This window comes from Eptesicus fuscus, chromosome 4 (genome assembly GCF_027574615.1).
Source record: "Eptesicus fuscus isolate TK198812 chromosome 4, DD_ASM_mEF_20220401, whole genome shotgun sequence".
NCBI lineage: Eukaryota > Metazoa > Chordata > Mammalia > Chiroptera > Vespertilionidae > Eptesicus > Eptesicus fuscus.
Window position 1 is genome coordinate 68766334 of NC_072476.1, and position 20714 is coordinate 68787047.

The window sequence follows — 20714 nt, forward strand, 5'->3', positions numbered from 1 at the left end:
TAGCCCCAGACTGATATCACAGGAATGATCACTGGTATCTGTATTACATTCAGGGTAACCCCCAACCTCAGAACAGCAAAGATGCTCCTAACATCTCAAATTGTAACTCAATATATTTTCCTTCAGGAGCAATTTCAAAAATGTGTTTTGGGAAACTCTAGTTTTGGGTATTAAAATCTGTTACTCGATAAAAGGGTTTCAAAGTCAAAGAAGGTTGATGAAAAGGGTTTCAAAGTCAAAAAGGGTTGATGAATTCCAATGGAAAAATTTAAAGCAGTTTTCTTTCCTGCAGAACTTCTTAAAGTCTTTAATATGCAAATGTACATTATGAATCTCCGAGTGGGATATATGATATGCAGTGTTTCTCAAATTTATTTGACCTTGGAACTTTTTTCCTTGAAATTTCCTTGAGGGAAATTCTTCTGTGAAACACATTTTGTCTTAAAGTAGCACACTTAACTGTGGGTTACGCATAGGTTCTTGTGAACTGGCACAGGGATATAGGCATTCTTGTTCTAGTGAGATAATGCATTCTAAGTTCTACAACTGCATTGTTGGAACACAGCAGGTTATGAAGTAGATAACTGCATATAAGGCCCTTTCAGCTAAGAACTGTGTGATGTCCAGAAAGCAGAGGCAGATGAACAAGTAGAAAGCATCTGGGGCCATAGGACAGAAGAGCTGGTACCTACTTTCAAGTTTATCACTATTGGCTGGGCATTACTAAAAAACAATCAACATATTGTCCTCAGTTTCTTCATCTATAAAAGGTAGTGCTTAATGATGATATTAAAATAAATATAAATAATACCTGCTTAACGTATATCATAGGAATTTTAAGAGGATTTAATGAGATGGTGACATGAAAGTACGTTGAAAACAGTAATGTTTTTCTTGGTAAATATATGTAAAAATATCATATTATTTCTTAATTAACTTGGTCTTGCAATAGGGATAAGGATGCAAACCCATAGATAACCTTCAAGCCATATTTATTTTATTTTCCACACACTTCAATCCAAATTATTTTTCACAGCACAGGTAATTAAAAATAATTCATAATTTTTAACTTTACTTTTTTTCTCTTTCTAAATCTTCTCTCTGGTAGAGAACAGTATAGTGGCCAAGGCAAAGAAGGAATCAAGGGAGGAAAATATAAGCCCGACATTAATAAGCTGGATAATCAGGATAAGATAGGTCATTGTCATGCTGCAGGTTCAAGTGGGCTCTGGTTGATTTGCAGACAATGCATTTGGGGCTAATTCCATCCAAGGTTATTAGCTGTCACTTAACATTCCCATTGGCAAAAACTGAAGGCATCCCGCTGTTGACAAAGCCTAAAACGTCACCAGTGCCAACTTGAATGTTTCATTCCATAGAAGAGCAAAAAGTCTTGATTATCAAGGTTTTCCACTGCCTATCTCATGTGATGGGCAGAACATGCCACTGGGTCATGGGCAATAGCAACGTGGGTCAGTCAGTTTCTTGGCCCTCTTGGCTCCAGGACTGGGGTAAACTATTATTAAATTATTTCACAGCATTCTGGGTAGTATTCTTGAGCAATATTCAATCTCTTTGGTTCAGAAACTGATCTAGAGGAGGGGGACTTTAAGTAACCTGTTAAAATATCATTTATTTGGAATATCCTGTTATGTTAAGCCTGGATCAGTAATGAAGTTTAAGTCCTTGATCTATTTGTTTGAAAATAGAACCCGTAGCAAAAGTAGATCTGCTATAATCACAAGTCCATTTTTAAAGTAATTTCTGTTGTCTATTACTTTAATGGTAGAAGTCATAGATGATTTTAGGAAGGTGAATTATACAGGCAAACATGTACAAGGAGGGTACTACCTTATCATATTCATATATAGATTGAGGTTTAGTGGCTACCTGGTGAAGGGGAATTTCTTTGTAGAAAACACAAATTAATGTCTAATTTAGAGACATTTAAAAAATCACCTGGTTGCTTTCTCTGAGCAGAAATTGTACTTTAGATATTCATTTCTTTTTTACTTTTATCATTTGATATAAAGAAAGTAAGATTTTATGAGTAAGCATGGTTTATATAGGACTTTTTCCAAATGGTTTTACCTAAATACTACTATCTTTTTAAAAAATATGTATTTATTGATTTCAAAGAGAGGAAGGAAGATGGAGAGAGATAGAAACATCCATTAGCTCTCTCCTGCATGCCCCCTACTGGGGATCAAGCCTACTACATGGGCATGTGCCCTGACTGGGAATTGAACCCGTGACCTTCTGGTGCATGGGATAACACTCAACCAAGTGAGCCACACTGGCTGGGCAATAAATTACTATCTTTATTTGTTGTCTTTCTTTTTAGACAAAGGAACTCAAAGTATATTACACAAATTTGTTAATCTAAATACAGGGTGAACCACTTATTTGCCATTTCAGAGCTACAATTACTCTTGGTTTTACCAATAGTGAGTCATTGTTGAAAAATGCAAACAGATCCAGTACACTTTACTTCTCTGCTTTAGATTCCACTTTGACCACTTAGCATAGGCCACCAATTTCTAGGCATTAGATTGCATTTTTCAGCAGTGAATTAATTAGCACAATTCTTTGTTGTGGTTGAGGAAGAAGAATAAATAAAATAGAGAAACAAGATTGATAAGAATTGAGGGAAACAGGTTATTTCATCTTTCAAAGATGAAGTTCTGTGGAAGGAAGCTTCTTTGTGCTCATTAGAAACACAGGCCTCCATACATGCATGGAAAAATGGGAGCAAAAGGAATTTCAATTACTTTTTCATGAAATCTGACCCAGGGTTGAACAAAGAGAATTCTAAAGCTTTTGCATATGCCATTTTTAGGGAGGGGGGCATCAATCTTTCCCCCCTTTCTCTGCTGTTGCTTGAAAAAAAAGAACTATTGGAATTGAACCTGTTCAGGTTTTTATAAATCAAGATGTCAGCAAATATGAGCACTAGTCTTAGTTACAAGAGACTGTAGTTTACAGAATAAAACGAACCCTGTTTCTTTTTTTTTTTAAGCTCTACAAAGAACACATTGTTTATTCTTGTGTAAAAACGTCATGTAAAGAAGCTCTCTGTCAGGTACTCTTATTTTTATTTAGTTGTTTCATAACTCAATTATAATGTTCCCCTCTGTCTAATAATTAGCATATGCATAGTAACAAGGCTTGAAAACTTGTTCTTTTCCCCACTGTGTGTCAGCTAAATATCTAAATTGTAATGGAGAACGGGCTGTGCCTTTTTGTATGTGACTCCTCTTTCCCTGCTGCTCTGGCAGCCAGCCCCTGTGCAGTAGCTGAGGGTCAGCTCTTGGAGAAAGGCCCAGCCAGAGGCCTGTGCCGGGACTTCCTGCAATCTGGAACAGTCTGGGCCACAAGGAAAGATGGCAGCAAGCAGCACTCAACTGACTCATTCTCCAGCTCTCCTGGGATGTCCAGAATTTCCCCCAGTTCCATGGCTAGAGAAATGTAAGTCACTACCAGTAACTTGATGGACAAGTTTTAAGCTTTCCATTTGGTTGCAATTCATGCCTAGGTTTCTGTGGCCACTGGACATCCTTTCTATGTTTGAGGATTTCTCCACAGTATGAATCCTGCCTCCCCAATGTACAGGCCCCAAATGCACTTTCATGTTCTCTCAACGGAGTGCATTTGTGACCGAGGCCCAGCCAGTCCACCTTGTTTGTAGGAGAAATGGTTTTGGAAGAGAACAATGGGAGGAAGTAAGTGCTTCACAGAATCAATTCTCTTGGAAGAGTGGCAGTGGAAGTTTCTGACTTTGGGGAGGACAATAGTGGAGGTCCTGCATCCAGTGTCCACTGCTAACTGTGTTCACTGAGGTGAAGGGGTTGGGCTACAGGGCCTTCCTGTAGCAACTGTGATAGATCAGTGTGTAAGGTCAAGATCATCTTCGCAATAAAAAAATTAAAGGCATCTAATGTAGTTGTTCATTAGCTATACATTCTGAAAACCAAAGCATTTAACTTGATTTGTTGGAATTTTTAAAATGTTATTAAGATGATAACTTGTAAGTGCATTATTTCCCAGAGGTAATTAATATAACTTGTGATAAACTCAAAGACCAAAATGTCTGAGGATAACTGGTGTGGCATAGTTACCCTTCAGATATTTGGGGAGCCACATGCATGTTTATATTTAGTTTGGATGTTATCATTTACGCACTTCTGAGCTTCCTTCTCCCTCTCCCTCTCCTCACATCTATCTGTATTATTGCAGTAATCTGATTTTTCCTAGTACAAGAAGGACAGAGGTCCTCTGGCATACAGCATGCCTTCAAGGCAGGAATGCAGAACCCCATTAGTTGGGTTGAGGAAAAGGGTGACAATGGAGCTTACAATAGACCTAGTGTGACAGAAGAGCAGCAAACTCCATCCAAATTAGTGAAAAATAATTTTTTAAAAGTAAATGCTATTTTATTATTGTCCAAATAATTTGCATAATATAAGAAAAATGATATATGTTAAGAATAGGTCAGTTAGGCCCTAGCCAGTTTGGCTCAGAGGATAGAGTGTTGGTCTCCGGACCAAAGGGTCCTGGTTCCGATTCTGGTCAAGGGCATGTACCTTGGTTTCAGGCTCCTCCCCCGCCTGGGCCCTGGTTGGGGTTCATGCAGGAGGCAACCAATCGATGTGTTTCTCTCACATCAAAGTTTCTCTCTTTCTTTCCCTCTCTCTTCCACTCTCCCTAAAAATCAATGGAAAAATATCCTTGGGTGAGGATTAACCAAAAAAAGAAAAGAGAAAAAAGAACAGGTCAGTTAGTTTAAAAATATACAAGTCATTATTGGCCCATGGCAATGAATCATGAACATCCGTGACATTATGGAAATAATAGCTGAAACAATAATCCAAAGATATGCTTGGAATATTAGAAACCCCCTTCTTTTCAGGGGAAAAATCATTATAAAATGTTTTCTCATCCAGAATGACACTACAACTGTATTCCTGCAACATCACAAGTGTATGGGGTCTAAATCAATGAGTTTTAACCATAGAAATAAATTCTGGGGGATGAGAAGTTTATGAACTCAGTACAGAGCACTAAGATACAGGAATCACAACTAAAGATCTTCACTATTTTCTGCCCCTCGCCCTGCCATGATGTTGAAAAAGACTGATATTCTAAATACTAACCAGCCAGTCTTTGTTTAGTCATTCTATTGGTTTTAAAAATTATCTCCACTTCCATCCTATACCTTGTGCCATAATCTCTACATGACAGCATTCCTGTTATGAGTGCTATTTAATTATTAGTTAATCAAGCAAAAAGAATTTAAATGTTTTGGTGATGGTCCCTCAGGTGGGGCTATAACTGACTGGATGGAGAAAAAAAAACATAGTTTTCTCCTATAGTTTAGGATTGCTCTATATCACTGCTAGTTCCTTCAAGTTCTATGAAGCTACATGATTGCCTTGTATGTTTTATTAATTCTGTGATTTCCACTTTACATAAAGGAATGTAAGAGAATAATATCCTCACATCAATGTTAATTTTTTTCTGCCTTTCTTCTTCCAGTTCCCACTGGTCTTTTATTACTAATAAATGATTTTAAACTCAGTTTTGAATTATTTTCTCAACACATCTTGCTATTTCTATAATTCTGAAAATAGTACTTCTAAAGGTAGGAGGAATAACCACGTGGCTGAATGATGTAGATTTTGTTCTACCTAGGCCAGGAAGATGGCCTAGTTCTGTTGTTGAGCTCCATCTAAACGGTATGCAGGACTGGGAGACACAGACAGCCTCTTTCAAAGGAAGACATGCTACCCAGCCGTGGGGTGTGTTGGCCTCTACAGGGTCTGCTGCAGCTGCTAAGAACCAGTTCTCTGGAGATTAAGCCCTTCCTGAGGCAGCTCACATCTAATGAGTGAGGCTGAGGAACAAAAACTATTTTGGCCAGACATAGGACACTACGAAGGATAATAGTTGCTCTAGATATTGCCACCAGGTTGTCTGAAGGTTTGTCAGGCCTGCAATTGGGGTTGACTTCTTCCTCTGTCCAATTCTACTTCCACCCTTTTCCTTTCACCCAGTTAATCCTTAGTAAACATATTGTGTTCCAAACTCATCCCAGATTCTAAGAATCTGGAGGCTTTCCAGTCAAGGTCTGAATGATCTAAGCCAGGATTTTGAATTATTCCTTGTCTTGAACCTATATATGTATGTACCTGCATATCTGTCTGTCTACCTATCCACCTTTTAAAAATATTTTTTTTGTTTGGTTGTGGATTTAGTTTTTATTTTGTTTTTGTTTGATTGGAGAGCATTGTTTGTTTGTTGGAAGGAACTGTGGGACACTCTTTTTTTTTCATTTTTCTGCGTCTCCAGATCACGTATGACACCTAGTTTGGGTCCTTTCTTCATCAGTCTTTACTTGGATCCTTGTGATAATCCCTCCATTTCCCTGCCTCTACCTCCCCTTCTCTCTCTTCTTCACACAACTCTCAGAGTAATTTTTTTAAATTGCAAATCTGATCAGGTCATTCCACTGCTTAAAATCCTCTAGTGGCTCCACAACTATTCAAGGATTTAAAACCCAAGATCTTTTTTCATGGTACAAATAAGCCTCTCCATGAATCAGTTTTGCTTACTTTCTAGCTATATCTTCACAACTGTCTCCCAATCACCTTACTTCAGAAAAATTCCCTGTAGCTTCCGGAATGTGCATGATTTTTCTTCCCCATTCGATTTTGTACATGCTGTTCCCTTTGTTGAAATGCCTTTCTTCATGTTTTTAAATTAAAAAAAAAATTATTAAGTTGTCTTATTCTTTCATCTAGGCTGTAGGAAGAAGTATTCCTCTGCCCGCCAAGAGTACCCATTGCTACTAACATCATTCATAGCACTTATAAGACTGTCAAACTTATAAGACTGTAATACTACCCCTCTAGACTATGAGCTCCTCAAAGAAAGAAATGTTATCTGTATATTTCTAGTACTTGGGCAGTGCCCAGCTCACAATAAGTACTCAGAAAACTTTTGCATCACTAAACTTCTTTGTGGTAGCTACTGATGCTAACAGTTTTTTGCATCCCCTCCACTGCTTAGCCAAATACTGTGTTACTCAATACTATGTACTGTAGGTGCTCAATGATTGTTGAGTGGATGACTATTCTGTATTAAGTATCACCATTCTATCACCAAAAAAAAAATCTCGTAAAAGATTCCAATTAGGAGGAGTTGCTTAGAAAAACATTTTAAATGTTGATTGACCAGTAGAAGTCTCTAAAGAGGTTTTTATTTCACTCCAGAGCAGTCGCCTAAACCATGAACTACAAGCTGACAGTATTCACAGGAGAGCAACTCTGTCTGTTTGCCTAGACCGCTTGTGATATTAGCTATGCAAATAAATATTTTGATTGTTCATTTGGGAGAAGGGAATTAGTTGATGACTGTCTTGAAGTATATGTAGGCTTATTATGAGGAGGAGGATGACTAATTTTTTTCCCATCACTATTGCTGATTCAATGAGGAAAAGTACTTACATTGTGTCAATATTTAAAGATAAGGAAGAATTTCTTCACTGGAATTAAGGGGCATTGTGGAAACTTCCTTTTTGCAGATGTAACTAGATGACATAAAAACTTTTGTTTTCATCCTTGAGTCTATGAAATTTGAAATAACGTCATCATAGTGACCAACTGCCACCCATAAACAGGCTGTTGAATTTGGCATTCCATTCTCCAGTTACTACCTTGAGATAAGAATTAGAGCATACATGCTATGAATGTAGGACCATCTTGAATTCTGCTGAAGAATCACAGCATTATCCTCACAATTTTATCTCACTGGGGAGATAAGACACAGGAAAAGTTAAGTTCTTAAAAGGCAGCTTATCATTATTATTATTTTAAAATATATTTTAATTGATTTCAGAGAGGAAGGGAGAAGAGAGATAGAAACATCAATGATGAGAGAGAATCATTGATTGGTTGCCTCCTGCATGCCCCCTACTGGGGATCGAGCCCGCAACCCGGGTATGAACCCTTGACTGGAATTTAACCTTGGACCCTTCAGTTCACAGGCCAACACTCTATCCACTGAACCAAACCAGCTAAGGCAAGGCAGCTTATTATTATATGTGATATCCTATATAATAAAAGCCTAATATGCTAAGTGTCTCCTCGACCACTAGACCACTCGACCAGTGTGATGTGCACTGACCACCAGGGGGCAGATGCTCCCAGTGGTAGGTTAGCTTGCTGCTGGGGTCTGGCCTATCAGGACTGAACGCGGTGGGCCGGACTCGCCCTAGAGCCTTTCTGCGGTTCCTCCCTGGCACTGATCAGCCCCAATCAGGACTGGGCAAGATGGCTGAACACCACCATCCCTTCCCGGCCAGCCAACCTCCCATGATCCCTCCCCGGCCGGCCCCAATCGGGACTGGGTGAGATGGGGCCAGACACACCCTGGAGCCCTCCTGTGGTCCCTCTCCAGCCCTGATCGTGCACTGGCCTGTACCCTCTCACAATTCGGGACCCCATGGGGGACGTTGGAGAGCTGGTTCGATCTGATCCCTGCAGGCCAGGCCGAGGGACCCCACTGGTGCACAAATCCGTGCACTAGGCCTCTATTAGATTATAAAAGCAGAGAATAGCTTTCAAAGGCATTAAGGGTCAGGGAGGAATAGGGAAGGACATTCAAGGCAAGGGACAGCAGTGATATAGTGTTAACAGATGTGTCAGGCACATTTGTGTATGGTTATAGACCAGTTCCACTTAGCAGAACACATTCACAAACATTCACAAAGAACTTATGATGTGCCAAGCTCTGTGCTAAACTCATTCAATTATCATAATAACCCTACCACATACTTAGTAACATCATCTCATTTTGCAGTTGATAAAATTTAGGCATGGAAAGGTTTAGTGACTTGCTTAATATCATATAGCTAACAATTAATGGAGGAGGGAATTCAAACACAGGTGGTCAGACTTCAGCTACTGGGACTAAAATTTAATTCCAGAAACATTAGTAATCACTTCCCAAAGTCAGGACACACACTGAGATAGAAATTGTAGGGCTTGAAAGCTGAAAAAACGTCTTTTTCAATAATATGTTCCTTCATATGAAGCTCAACCTGGAGGTACAATGTAAATGTCTGTGAATGAATAGGCTGTTTTCAAGGAGTACACACACTGGTAGGGAAGACAGACATCCTATATAATAAAAGCCTAATATGCTAAGTGTCCGGTCGTCTGGTGACTGGTTGACTGTTCAACCAATCAAAGCGTAATATGCTAATGATATGCTGAGGCCACTCAACCATTCGCTATGATGTGCACTGACCACCAGGGGGCAGACGCTCTGACTGGTAGGTTAGCTTGCTGCTGGGGTCTAGCCGATCAGGGACTGAGTAAGATAGGCCAGACATGCCCTGGAGCCCTCCCGCAGTCCCTTCCCGGCCCCAATTGTGTACCGGTGGGGTCCCTTGGCCTGGCCTGTGCCCTCTCGCAATCTGCAACCCCTCAGGGGATGTCAGAGAGCCTCTTTTGGCCCAATCCTGTAGGCCACTCCCCTCGGGAGGGTGCCAGACACAGGGCTCATGGCTGGTGAGTGCTGCTGCCGTAGCCTGAGCCTCTCCTGATCGGGACTGATTGGGCACGAGCCCACAGCAGGTGCAGTGGGACCAGGATGAGTGGGAGCGGCAGGTAGGAGCTGCCGGCAGCGTTGGACTGTGGGTTTCAGCCCGATCCCCACAGGCCACCCTGAGGGACCCCACCCATGCATGAATTCATGCACTGGGCCTCTAGTATATAAATAACTACAATGTACTGAAAACTATAGGTACACATGAGTTAGACTGGATAAAAATCTGAGTGGATAGAAGGCTATCCTATAAATGAGGAGGCTCCGAGGTTTTTGAAAAGGAGAATGACATGATGACCGAGTGCTACTTACTTCCTTATTGTCAGCAATAATAAGCCACTTGGAACTCCAAGCAAGTTAGATCTGTGGTGATGGAAAAGAGGAGGAAATATTTCTCTTTCATATCCTGCTCACCAGAATTTTGCTAAAGTGGTTTAGACGCTGGAACAATAAATTAGAGTAAGACAAGGCCTAAAATCTGAAAATGTGCTGATGCTTTCTGTCCAATTCCTATTGTTCCTGAGAATATAAGGAGCCCAGAGCCTGTAGGGGTAGGGTAGAGGGCTGGAAAGATGATATATTACAAGTGTCTTACAGAGCAAGGATCTAAGGTAATTCACATACGAACATTTGGAGTTATTCGTTCAGTCAGCCAATCGGTCATTTAATGAACATTTGTTTATTGATTGCCACTGAGTGCCTGGTGCTGTTTTGGGTTTTAGGACATAGGGATTTAGTATGAGAAGAAGCACAAGACCGCTGTCCCCAATAGGGTAACTCAGATATAAGCACTTCAGATAGTGACATATGACTATAGAGAAAACAAAACAGAGCAACATGATGAAGAGGGACTAAGGATGGGAGAGTGAGCACTTTAAAAAGGACCCTCAGAGAAAACCTCTCTGTGGAATGACATTCCAGAGGACTTGAGTAATGAGAAAAAGCCAGCCAGGCAAAGAGCAGAGGGAAGAGCATTCCAGGCAGAGGAAACAGCCAGGGCAAAAGCCCTGAGGTTGGAAGTTAGAGGAAGAGACTGCAGGAACCCTGGGCTTTTGCCATTAGCTACATTCAGAACTTTGGAAAGTACATCTGAAATACTTCCTCTTCAAATATGATGCCAGGGAAATATTGCAACAATCAACAATTCGATGATTCTCATTATTAACTTTGTTCTTAATAACCAATTAAAATTTGCCATCTGAAAAATATGGATATTTAAAAAATAAATTTGAGTATAAACTGACATATAAAAAAGGAATAAAAGTCATAGATAATGAGTCAAAAATATGGGTGAAGGGTTTCATAAGCTCACCTTGCAGAGGGACGTGGGGGTGAGGGTTAGAAATAAAAGGCTGAAAATCATGTACTATTTATTAATTTAATAAATCTGTCTTGATGTCAATGTAATTGAATGTTGCCACAAAATAATGGTCTCTTGCTGCTACATAAATGTTGAGGCCAAGCTCTGATGTTTATTTTCAAGACAGGAGACATTGATCCTTCACTAATAGAATATTACAAGTTTATTTCTATTATGCTAAGTAACCAAAGTTGATTTCATTGTTTGATTTGATGGATGTTGGTGCTGTCAGAGTTCAGAATGGTCTGGGGCTAGGAGGCCAAGAGAATGAATTGTTGGTTTCCCTCCACGCCCCCACCCCCCAATCAGGCATCCTTGGGTTTCATTCTAATATAAAATCAATACAGGAAAACTTTAGAGGTACTAGTCTATGGGATCCTTCTTCTGATGTCCCAGGATTGGGACTATTTGGCACAAGATTGTTCTCCTTTGGGACCAAAAGGATTCTAGAGCCAGACAGTGAGTGAGTTGGATGGGGGCCCCACCCAATGGGAAAGGCAACAGGAAAAGTGATGAGAGGAAAAAGACAGCTACAACAATAGAAGGAAGAAGCGAAGCCAAAAAAAACCACACATACACACACACCAAGAGATGAAGGAAAAGTAACAATCTACAGTAATCCACCAGAAAAGGAAAACCACACATGAAAACTGGCCCCAAACCCAAAGGGTATTGTAATCTGCTGATTTAGGTGCAGTGGATCAATTTTGTTGTTGTTGTTGGTGGTGGTGGTGATTTTTTTTTTTTTTTTGTGTTTGTGTGTGTGTGTGTGTGTGTGTGTGTGTGTTTTACCATTTATAGAGGTAGGGCACTTATTTACAGTGATCCAGTGGATGCATGGTGATGTGATCCAGGTCTCCCTTTGCCTAAGCAGAATGTGAATTAAATCAAGATCTTGCTTGGTTTTCAGGTTTCATCTACCACAGATCACACAGCCACTTAGATCTGGGAGTTGTGATGACTGAAAGAGGAATGACAAGGTTGATGAACAATGAAAATTGAAAAGAACACATAAACTGACCAATTTATTAGGAGCAAGGAAAATACTTGCCTCTTTTAACATCAAAAGAGAAATAGATCATTCCTCCTTTTAATATCTTATAGTGAGCCAAGGTATTCACTTTACAATAGGCAAAATGGGAGGAAATGACGTACTTGATAAAGGACATGGCTGCAATAAAGCAGGGTGTGGCTGGCTCGGTGTTTCTGATTTTGCCTAACCATGGGGTTTTGCTGTAAGAACATAATTCTTTGCTACTTACCATGCTGAACCAAAATCCAATAAACCCTACTGGAGTAGTCCCACCTGTATTTAATCCAACCTGAATTCACAGAGAAGCTTGCCCTTTGAGAATCATCCTACCTAATAAAAGGGAAATATGCAAATAACCATCACTCTGCTATGCCCATGATTGGGCAGGCGGCAGGCTGGGGGCGGGACTTGGGGTGGCCAATTGGGCTGACAGGAGGAGCGGGGGGCGGGGACTCACGAGTCCCGGCTCCCTCCCCCCCCCCCACCCGCCCCTATCCTCCCGCCGGCCCCAATGGCCGGCACTGCGGGAGGACCGATGGAGCCCGCGGAAGGCGCCCGGTGGCGGAACTTGGGGTGGCCGATTGCGCGGCTGCCAGCACCAGTTTTCCTCCGGCCACCCGCCGATCGGAGTGCCTCCCGATCGGAGTTCCTCTCGGGGTGGCCGATCGCGCTGGCGGGAGGCGCTCCGATCGGCGGGTGGCCAGAGGAAAACTGCTGCTGGCGGAAAACTGGTGCTGGCAGCCAGGTGAAGGAAGGTCTATTGCATGAAACTTCGTGCAATGGGCTTCTAGTAGTATATGAAAGAGTAAAGGTTAAGGGGCTAGGGTGGTTGGAAGGACCTATGTATCAGATTCCTGAGAGGACCTGAAGAGATTGACTGCCTAGATGCAAATTACAATCCTATTACTCACTAGTTGTATGAACCAGAAAAATTTTGCAAATAACAATACCTACCTTAAAAGACTGTGAAAAGTATTAAGTGAGGTACTCTATGTAAAGCACCTAGACAGTGCCCAGCAGCACACTGCTAGAGTTTGATAGATGTTAGTATTGTTACTAGGTAAGAAATCTGTGGCATGGCTTGCAAGAACTGAAATTCTTGCATGGCTGAACCATATAACATTGCCATTAGTCAACCATTTTTGACTCACAAAAATAGCAGATTCATATATTTCAATTTAATATGTTCCCACTGAATGTCCCTATCTATAATAATAAAAGTGTAATATGCTAATTAGACCAGACATCCTTCGGGACTAAGCGAGGGCTGCGAGGGAAGCCCAAGTCCCGGGGGCCAGAAGGAAGCTGGTGCCAGCAGCCAGGGGAAGGAAGGTCTACTCTTGCACGATTTCATGCATTGGGCCTCTAGTTTCTCTTATATTTTGCCATTTGTCAGTTGTTAAGGGGAAGGTAAAAAAAAGGGGGCGGGGAGAAGACAGAGGAAGAACAGGTAAAAGAAGTAATGGGAAGGTGAGAGATGACATGGTAAAGCCCTTTGAAGGAACCTGCACTGACTGGAAACTGAGGTGATGAGAGGTAATCCTGTTACCCAGCCCCCTACAACCCTTTAGAAAATTCCTGAGACATGGATGTGGCATATGTCTCCTTGTGCCACAAATGCTCCTTTAAAATAAAGAAAACACCTAAACTGTAGAACAGAGCTGGCATCTGCTAAGAGGACACAAAGCTGAGGCAAGAACAAAGGAAGCAATACAGGAAAGCTGGGGTATAGACCACCCTGTCAGAGTGGTGGGAGATAGTGCCCAGAACTGGGTTCTTGCTTCACCACCCTTCTCCGAACACCACCTACATCCATCACCATCACCAGAGTGAGTTTTTTTTTCTGTCTCCCTTTCAGAAACCGGACGAGGGCGAAAAGCTAGGGCAAATGGATATAGTGCTCCTGAAGCCTTTAATTTCCCCTTCAGCATCAAGCATCCTACCAAAGAAGAATATTCCAGAGGGCAGTATTCTTGTCTAAAACGCTCCTTAACCCAGAGAGTAGCAACAACTTTAGCCCTAAGCAGTATCCACAGGGCAGTAGATGATTGAGATTTTCCTCAAAGAATTAAAAATCCCATGAGTATTAAAGGGAGGACAGAGTAGCAGTAGCATGTCCTATGCCAAAAATTTATCCTTTCTTAACTTTCTTAATACTGACCCTCCAATACCACAGACAACTTGGGACCTAGAAGTGGAGTGAGGTTAATGGGAATTTGCCTTATAATCATCAATAACAGCACCATGTGGCAGGGGGACCCTTCTATTCTCTGCCTGAAGAATTTAGGTCTGAGGAGAAAAGACCTGATGAGTTTGGGAAGTTGATAATAATAAGATTATACAATTATTTATCTGATGAGGAATCTGGTTTGTGCATTCATAATCTGATGCAGGTAGCAATTACTACCACAAAATACTTAGGCATGTTCCAGAATTTACTGCAATATATAGGATGGGGCACAATGGGTTTCAAATACTTAATTTTTATTATTTATAATTTTTATTGGTATCAGTATTATAGTTGTCTCCCATTTCCCCCCTTTTGCCCCCTCCACCCAGCCCCTGCCTCACCATAGACTTTTGCCACACTCTTGTCTGTGTCCATAGTTTATGCATATATACATATATGATCTTTGGTTAATCTCTTCCCAAAGACTTTTTGAGTACTCTAAAATAAAATATTTGAAGTGCCCTCCATATCTTTGGCAAGTATACATGACCCTGTTAAGATTTTAAACTTTATAGCTTACTGTTGGACATGGCTATATTCAGCACATCTTAAATTTTTAATACTGCTAAAGAGGTTAAAAATATAATACATTTTAACCCCTTATTCATAAACTATTTTGGTAAATAAAATACAGTAGTAGAACACTTTGTCATCTTCTCTTTTTGCCACAGTTGGTTAAGAGGGCCCGATTACTTTGACAAATTATGAAAAGCAAATGTAGTAGGTATTTTTTTTTTTTCTGTTTCTGTTCCTCACCGAAGGAAATGCCACTGCCTGGAATGGTACACAGCTGGTCTCTTGAGACAGGGGCTTTTGTCAACTCCGAGAATGCAAAGGCATCATGTTGGCCTAACTTCGGCAGGTGAAAAACTGTGTGAAGACTTAGGAATGCACTAAAAAAAAACATAGTAATACTTTTGAATAAAGAACACTCTTTGGCACACTTCCTATTACATAACTTTCAACAATTAATGACAAAAATCCAGCCAGTGAACACTGCAACACTTGGAATTTGTTTTGCAAAATGTGCTAACATATGTGAAACTGCCATACATGGTAGCCCTGTTTTTTTCATTTTTCTTCATCTTCAGCTTATTGCCAATTCTTTGTATCAGGATTATTTTATTTTATTCCAGGTCACTAAATCGCAAATTCATAATAGTGCTAAAAAAGATTAGGTACTCCAGAGATGGAACTGTTTAGAACTGGTAGATCTGCACATTGTTTTTCCTAACCCGTGGGTGTTTATAAACATCTAAGTTTCGATTTTAAAAATCCAGGGCAATAGGTTAAGAAAACAGTCATTGCCTCAGATTAACTGATGTTAAACCAATAACACTGCGTCAAATAATGTTAAATTGAGGCCCCATTTCATTTGTTATTCTGGTATAAGAGACCACGTTGTGTAGCATTATGGTTATAATGACTGTTCATTCAATTACTTTGGTACATGGCATGTGAGCAGTTTGTAAATCTGAGCATGCTGGTCTGTTCTTCCTGGGAATGAAGTTTCCTATGGTAGTTTGAGTGACAAACATCTCAGAGCTTGCTCACATTCCTCTGTGGAATAGTCACTTCTGAGAGAAAGAGGTGCGGCTTCGTGGTCTGGGAACAGGACTGTCAGCCAGGAACACAGAGTTCTCATCCTGGAACTAGTTCTATTTGCTTTAAGGATCAGGTCATGCTAATGAATCTTTCTAGGACTCAGTTTACCCAGCTTAAAAACTGGTTAGGAAAATGTAATTAACTGGGGTATATTGAATATTAATGAGTGGATGGATATCTGTTAAGTGATTTGAAATGAAAAGTGATATGAATAGAAGTCAGAAAACATTATTTTCATAAACTAAGGAGTTTTGTAAAAGAACAGTTTTGATTTGAAAAACATTACCCCAAAATAAGAAAACTTCATTTTAATGTCTGAATAGTTTATTTTTTCTAAATAAATATTTTTATCCTATTTTTCTTTATGTTAACATACTAAGTATTCTATGTGATACAAGTAATTAAGTTCATTATTAGCTTCCATTTAAACATAAAGAGTTAATCTCTTTGTTCTATATAGTAAGGGGAAATTTTTTTGAAGTTCCATGCACTGGAAGAATATAGATATTATTAACCTTAATGTTTTAGAGGAAAAAATTAGGATCAAAGAAATATACAGTTAATCTAGAGCTTGAGTAGTGGGGTATAATGAACTGCCTGTTTTAAAATGATAAAGACTTCCAAGAATAAGATGCAAGTTCCAGAAAGAGAAAATTGTGCATAAGTGTCTAAACAAAATGGGGGCGAGGGTGCGGGAGTGGGGAGACCTAATGATTATATTCTATATCTGAAAGAATAAAGTTAAAAAAAAAACCACACACTTCAAATGCAAAATGTTTCAGTTTGGTATCTCAGATGGTCAGCACTCCCCTACACCAAATCCAGCCTCCCAAAATTAATCAGCCTCATGTGTGAGATTTTTAAAAAGCCCAAAACTTGTAAAAAATATGTTGTAATTCTTTACACTAGGAAGCTTTAAATCTATCTTTCTCCCCTTTTTAAAAATGAAAACTAAACAATGGATCTTCATTTCTATGTCTGGGATCTCAAATTTGGTTCTGAATATGTGTTTGTCAAATCTCATTAATTACAGTATTGGTCCCACGAGATACAGTTGCTGATGCAAAGAACATTCTTCGTATTCAAAATAATCTGAACAAGGGCAAAGGAGCATTTTATTTACCTGTGTAAACATTAAGAGGAAAATAAGAGAGACTGTTCAGGTAGCTGTTGAGATGTTTTAATGGTAATTGATTTGATTACTATAAAGCTTTAAGGTTACCACATATAGGAATAGTCATGTTTTCACTTTGTTTATTTATTGGATGATAACATTCTTGTAAAGGTAACCGACATTAACTTGGCAAGCTCTGAACTAAGACCTTTTAGCATTTTATTCTTTACCGATACTAAGAGCAACTTGTTCTGAATTCCATGAGCCACTGTGCAGATCTACAATTTATTTTTAAAATATCAGAAAATATGCCATTACACAAAGGACTCTTCCATGTAACAAATCTGGGTAAAATACAATCAAATGAATAAATTACAGCAGCAGACAGCAAACAGCCTGTGTTATTTTCTTTCATTTTCCTTTCTCTTTAGGAAACAGCAAAATAAACCATGGCTATTTGTGGTCTTGTACTATAGGAACACATGTGGTGATACATTTTCGTGCTATTAACCAATTTGTTGGCTCAATGAGTAGAAAGTAAAGTCCATTGTAAAGATGGCTTAATGCCTTACATGGGGAGGATCATCTGCTATGTATAGCCACAACCTAAAAATCTTGTTTTGAGATCTGATAGTGCCCGTGGGCTGCCTTTAGATGGATACTGAAGAGCAGAGTTAAGCAGCCCTGGTTACATATGACATACAGATGCCTGGGTCCATCCCAGAGGTTTCCGATTTAGTTAGCCTGATTTATTCTAGTGAGGTCCCAGATCTTGTATTTAAAAACAAACAAAAAAGAATAACAACAACAACATCTTCCTAAAGCAATTCTAATGTGCCACAACTGAGAATCCTGGTTAGAGAATCCCTACATTGGTGCAAGGATGATAACTAATTTGTTTTTAGATAACAGCACAAAGCCCATTGTTTGTTTGTTTTTATTGATTTTTTTTTTTTTTTTAGAGAGAGAGGAAAGGAGAGGGAGAGATAGAAACATCTATGACTGAGAAACATCATCCATTGGCTGCCTCCTGCATGCCCCCTATTGGGGATTGAGCCCCAAACCTGGGCATGTGCCCGGGCTGAAATCAAATGGTGACCTCTTGGTTCCTAGGTAGAAGTTCAACCCCTGAGGCACAGGGGCCCGGCTCTTGGTTTTTAATGGAAACCTTACCTTATTCCAGGTGTGGGCAGGAGCATGGATCAACAGCTGCCAGGAACTCCCTCCTTGACAGCATTCTCTAAGCATCACCTTAAGGGAATATTCTATGGGTGATGGAGCCCTGAATGATAATAATTTTCTGGACTGAAGCCAATGGAAGTAGATAATTGAACAACAAATGACATAATGCCAACCTGAAGGCAGAGTCTGGAAACAGTGGAAGCCTTATCAACATTTGAGCATTTTTAAAAAGAGAGGTTTCCTGGCTCAGCATCACTCCTAGTTCTTCAGAGACTGTGAATGCCATGTCTCCACTACCAGATCACTGTAGGTCATTAGAAACAGCAAGGAGACTTTTAGTAAGAAATGGCAAATCACTTCTCTTGGAAAATTAATCAACTGAAGCTATTGGTATTTTTTTTTTCACTTTCTTTATCTCTACTTCTATTGGCAGAATTTTTGTCCTTAAAAATATATTTTTATTGATTTCAGAGAGGAAGGAAGTGGGGGAGAAAGAAACATTGATGAGAATCACTGAGCGGTTGGTTGCCTCCTGCATGCCCCATACTGGGGATGGAGCCTGCAACCTGGGCATGTGCCCTGACCAGGAACTGAACCATGACCTCCTGGTTCATAGGTTGACACTTAACCACAGAGCCATGCCGGCCGGGCTGAATTTTTGTCCTTTTAGTAAAAGCACTTGTATTTTTTCTTTTATCTTTTTATTATAATGTCAGTCCTCTATTGTTTTGGTCATCTTCTTTTGCTATCATATTCTATAGCTTCTTCATTTAATGCTGTTTCTTTTATTCTTCTTTCTTATCTTTTTTTTTTTTTAACCGACAAAGACATCAATGTCACAAATTAGTAGCAGAGACTAAAACAGCATACAGTTCTTCCCCACCTCCCAACTTCTTCGTAGTTTTCTACTAGGGTGTGTCTTCAGATACTGAGACCTGTTAGAACAATCAGAAATGATACTTCTTTAAAAATTATCAAGGAAGGAAATACTTTACCTGTTCCAATTTTTTTTTTTCATTTTCCTTAATACCGTATAACAGGGTCCTTCTTCATTTCCATCCCGTTTTTGATATGTTTGGTTGCCAAACCCTTTTCTGATTCTCTCATTTTTTACTAGCTGCCCTTCCTTAACCTTCTGTTGACGTTTTATTCTTATAACTTGATGTCAATGCCCACACAAGCCCATTTCTCTCCATTCCACCCATCCCATCTTCATATGAATTTTTATGATCCTACTACTAAAAGCTTAAAGCTGTATGTGAGGAATAGAAAGGTACATCTTTTCCCATTTGAATCTATTTTGTCTCCCCTCCCACAGCTATTTCATCCTTTTCTGATGTTCCCCCCGTCCCGCCCCCACCTGCACTCCCACCTGCGCCCCTCTTCCCTGTCACTCCCTGTTTGATGCCCATCTAGTCTTTCTAACTCCACTTGCACTTTGATTTTACATCCAAGGACCTCCACAACATAACATTATGGCGTTCTTTCGGGAACCAGGTTGCGTTTCAGAAACTTTTGCACATTTACTGACGTGGGACGGGATGAGGGGCTTGGATTCAGAAATATTCTCAGCCAGCCTTTCAGCTCTGGCACAGCTCCTGGAGCGAGGCTGGGGTCCATTCTGATGGACAAGGGCAGGATGGCTTTAAAGGCCTTCTATGGCCCTTCCCACTCCAGAGGTCAGGATGAGTAGGCATCCCCCATCAAGGTTGGAAAACCAGGCCCGATGGGGACGACTGGGGCCTTTTGGGGCAGCAGATCTGGCAGGGGAGCTGGTGCCTGGAGCACCACAGGGGCTCTGGGCGTGCAGGGGCAGGGGTAGGGGAACCAGAGGCCTTCGGAGTCACCCAGCCATCCGTGGAAGGCAGGCTCACCTCTAAGGAGAGGAGGCAGGCCCGAGGCCGGGTGCTCCCCTGGGGCGCAGGGCGCGGTCCCAGGAGCCAGGCGACGCCACTCCAGCGGCGCCAGTGACCCCAGGCGCAGTCACTCCCCAGGAGGGTAAGCGAGTCGCTCCGGGTCGCTCCGCCAGAAGGTCGAGGGAACAGCGCGTGCATCCCTCGCCAGCTGGCCCTCGGGGAGCGGGGCGGGGGCGACACCCCAGGGAGGAGGTTGAGGGCGGCAGAGATCAATGCTGGGTACCGGCGCCCGGTCCTCCACGGGAGAGGAGCGGGAGAGAGGCTGGCGGGGGGCCCCAAGGGCGGCTGGGGCCGAAGGTCTGCCGGTGTACTCGGCCGGCGCCCCGAAGTCTGGGGCCGCCGAGGCTGTACAGCTCTGCCGGCTCCGGCCAGAAACTCCAGGCCGCACTTTCCCCTCCTCCCGGCGCCTTCTCTCCAGTGAGGAGCCGAGCGCGGGCGGCGCGGGGGGAGGGACGGCGGCGGAGAGAACAGCCAGTTGTTTAAAATCCTTCTAGAGCAGTTTCTAATTCCCCCCTTGCGCCGGGGTTCGGCGGGGGGAGGGGGGGAAGGAGAACGGGAGGAGGGAGGCAGTGGAGAGGGAAGGAGGGAGGGAGCCTGGGAGGGAGGGAAGGAGGGAGGAGACCGCCTCTCTGGCTGTAGCCGCCGCCGCGCGCTAGGGAAGGCCG

General features: G+C 41.4%; 1 long non-coding RNA gene across 2 annotated transcripts; it reads left to right on the forward strand.

Annotated features, from left to right (window-relative positions):
* Window positions 1-600: 600 nt before the first annotated feature.
* Window positions 601-12246, forward strand: LOC129148721 (uncharacterized). 2 transcript variants are annotated; one of them, XR_008555685.1, is made up of 4 exons: window positions 601-770; window positions 3020-3082; window positions 3279-3468; window positions 11880-12246. It is a non-coding gene; the product is annotated as an uncharacterized LOC129148721 (long non-coding RNA). The 2 variants fall into 2 exon arrangements; XR_008555684.1 differs by lacking the exon at window positions 601-770 and adding an exon at window positions 2143-2286.
* Window positions 12247-20714: the final 8468 nt, after the last annotated feature.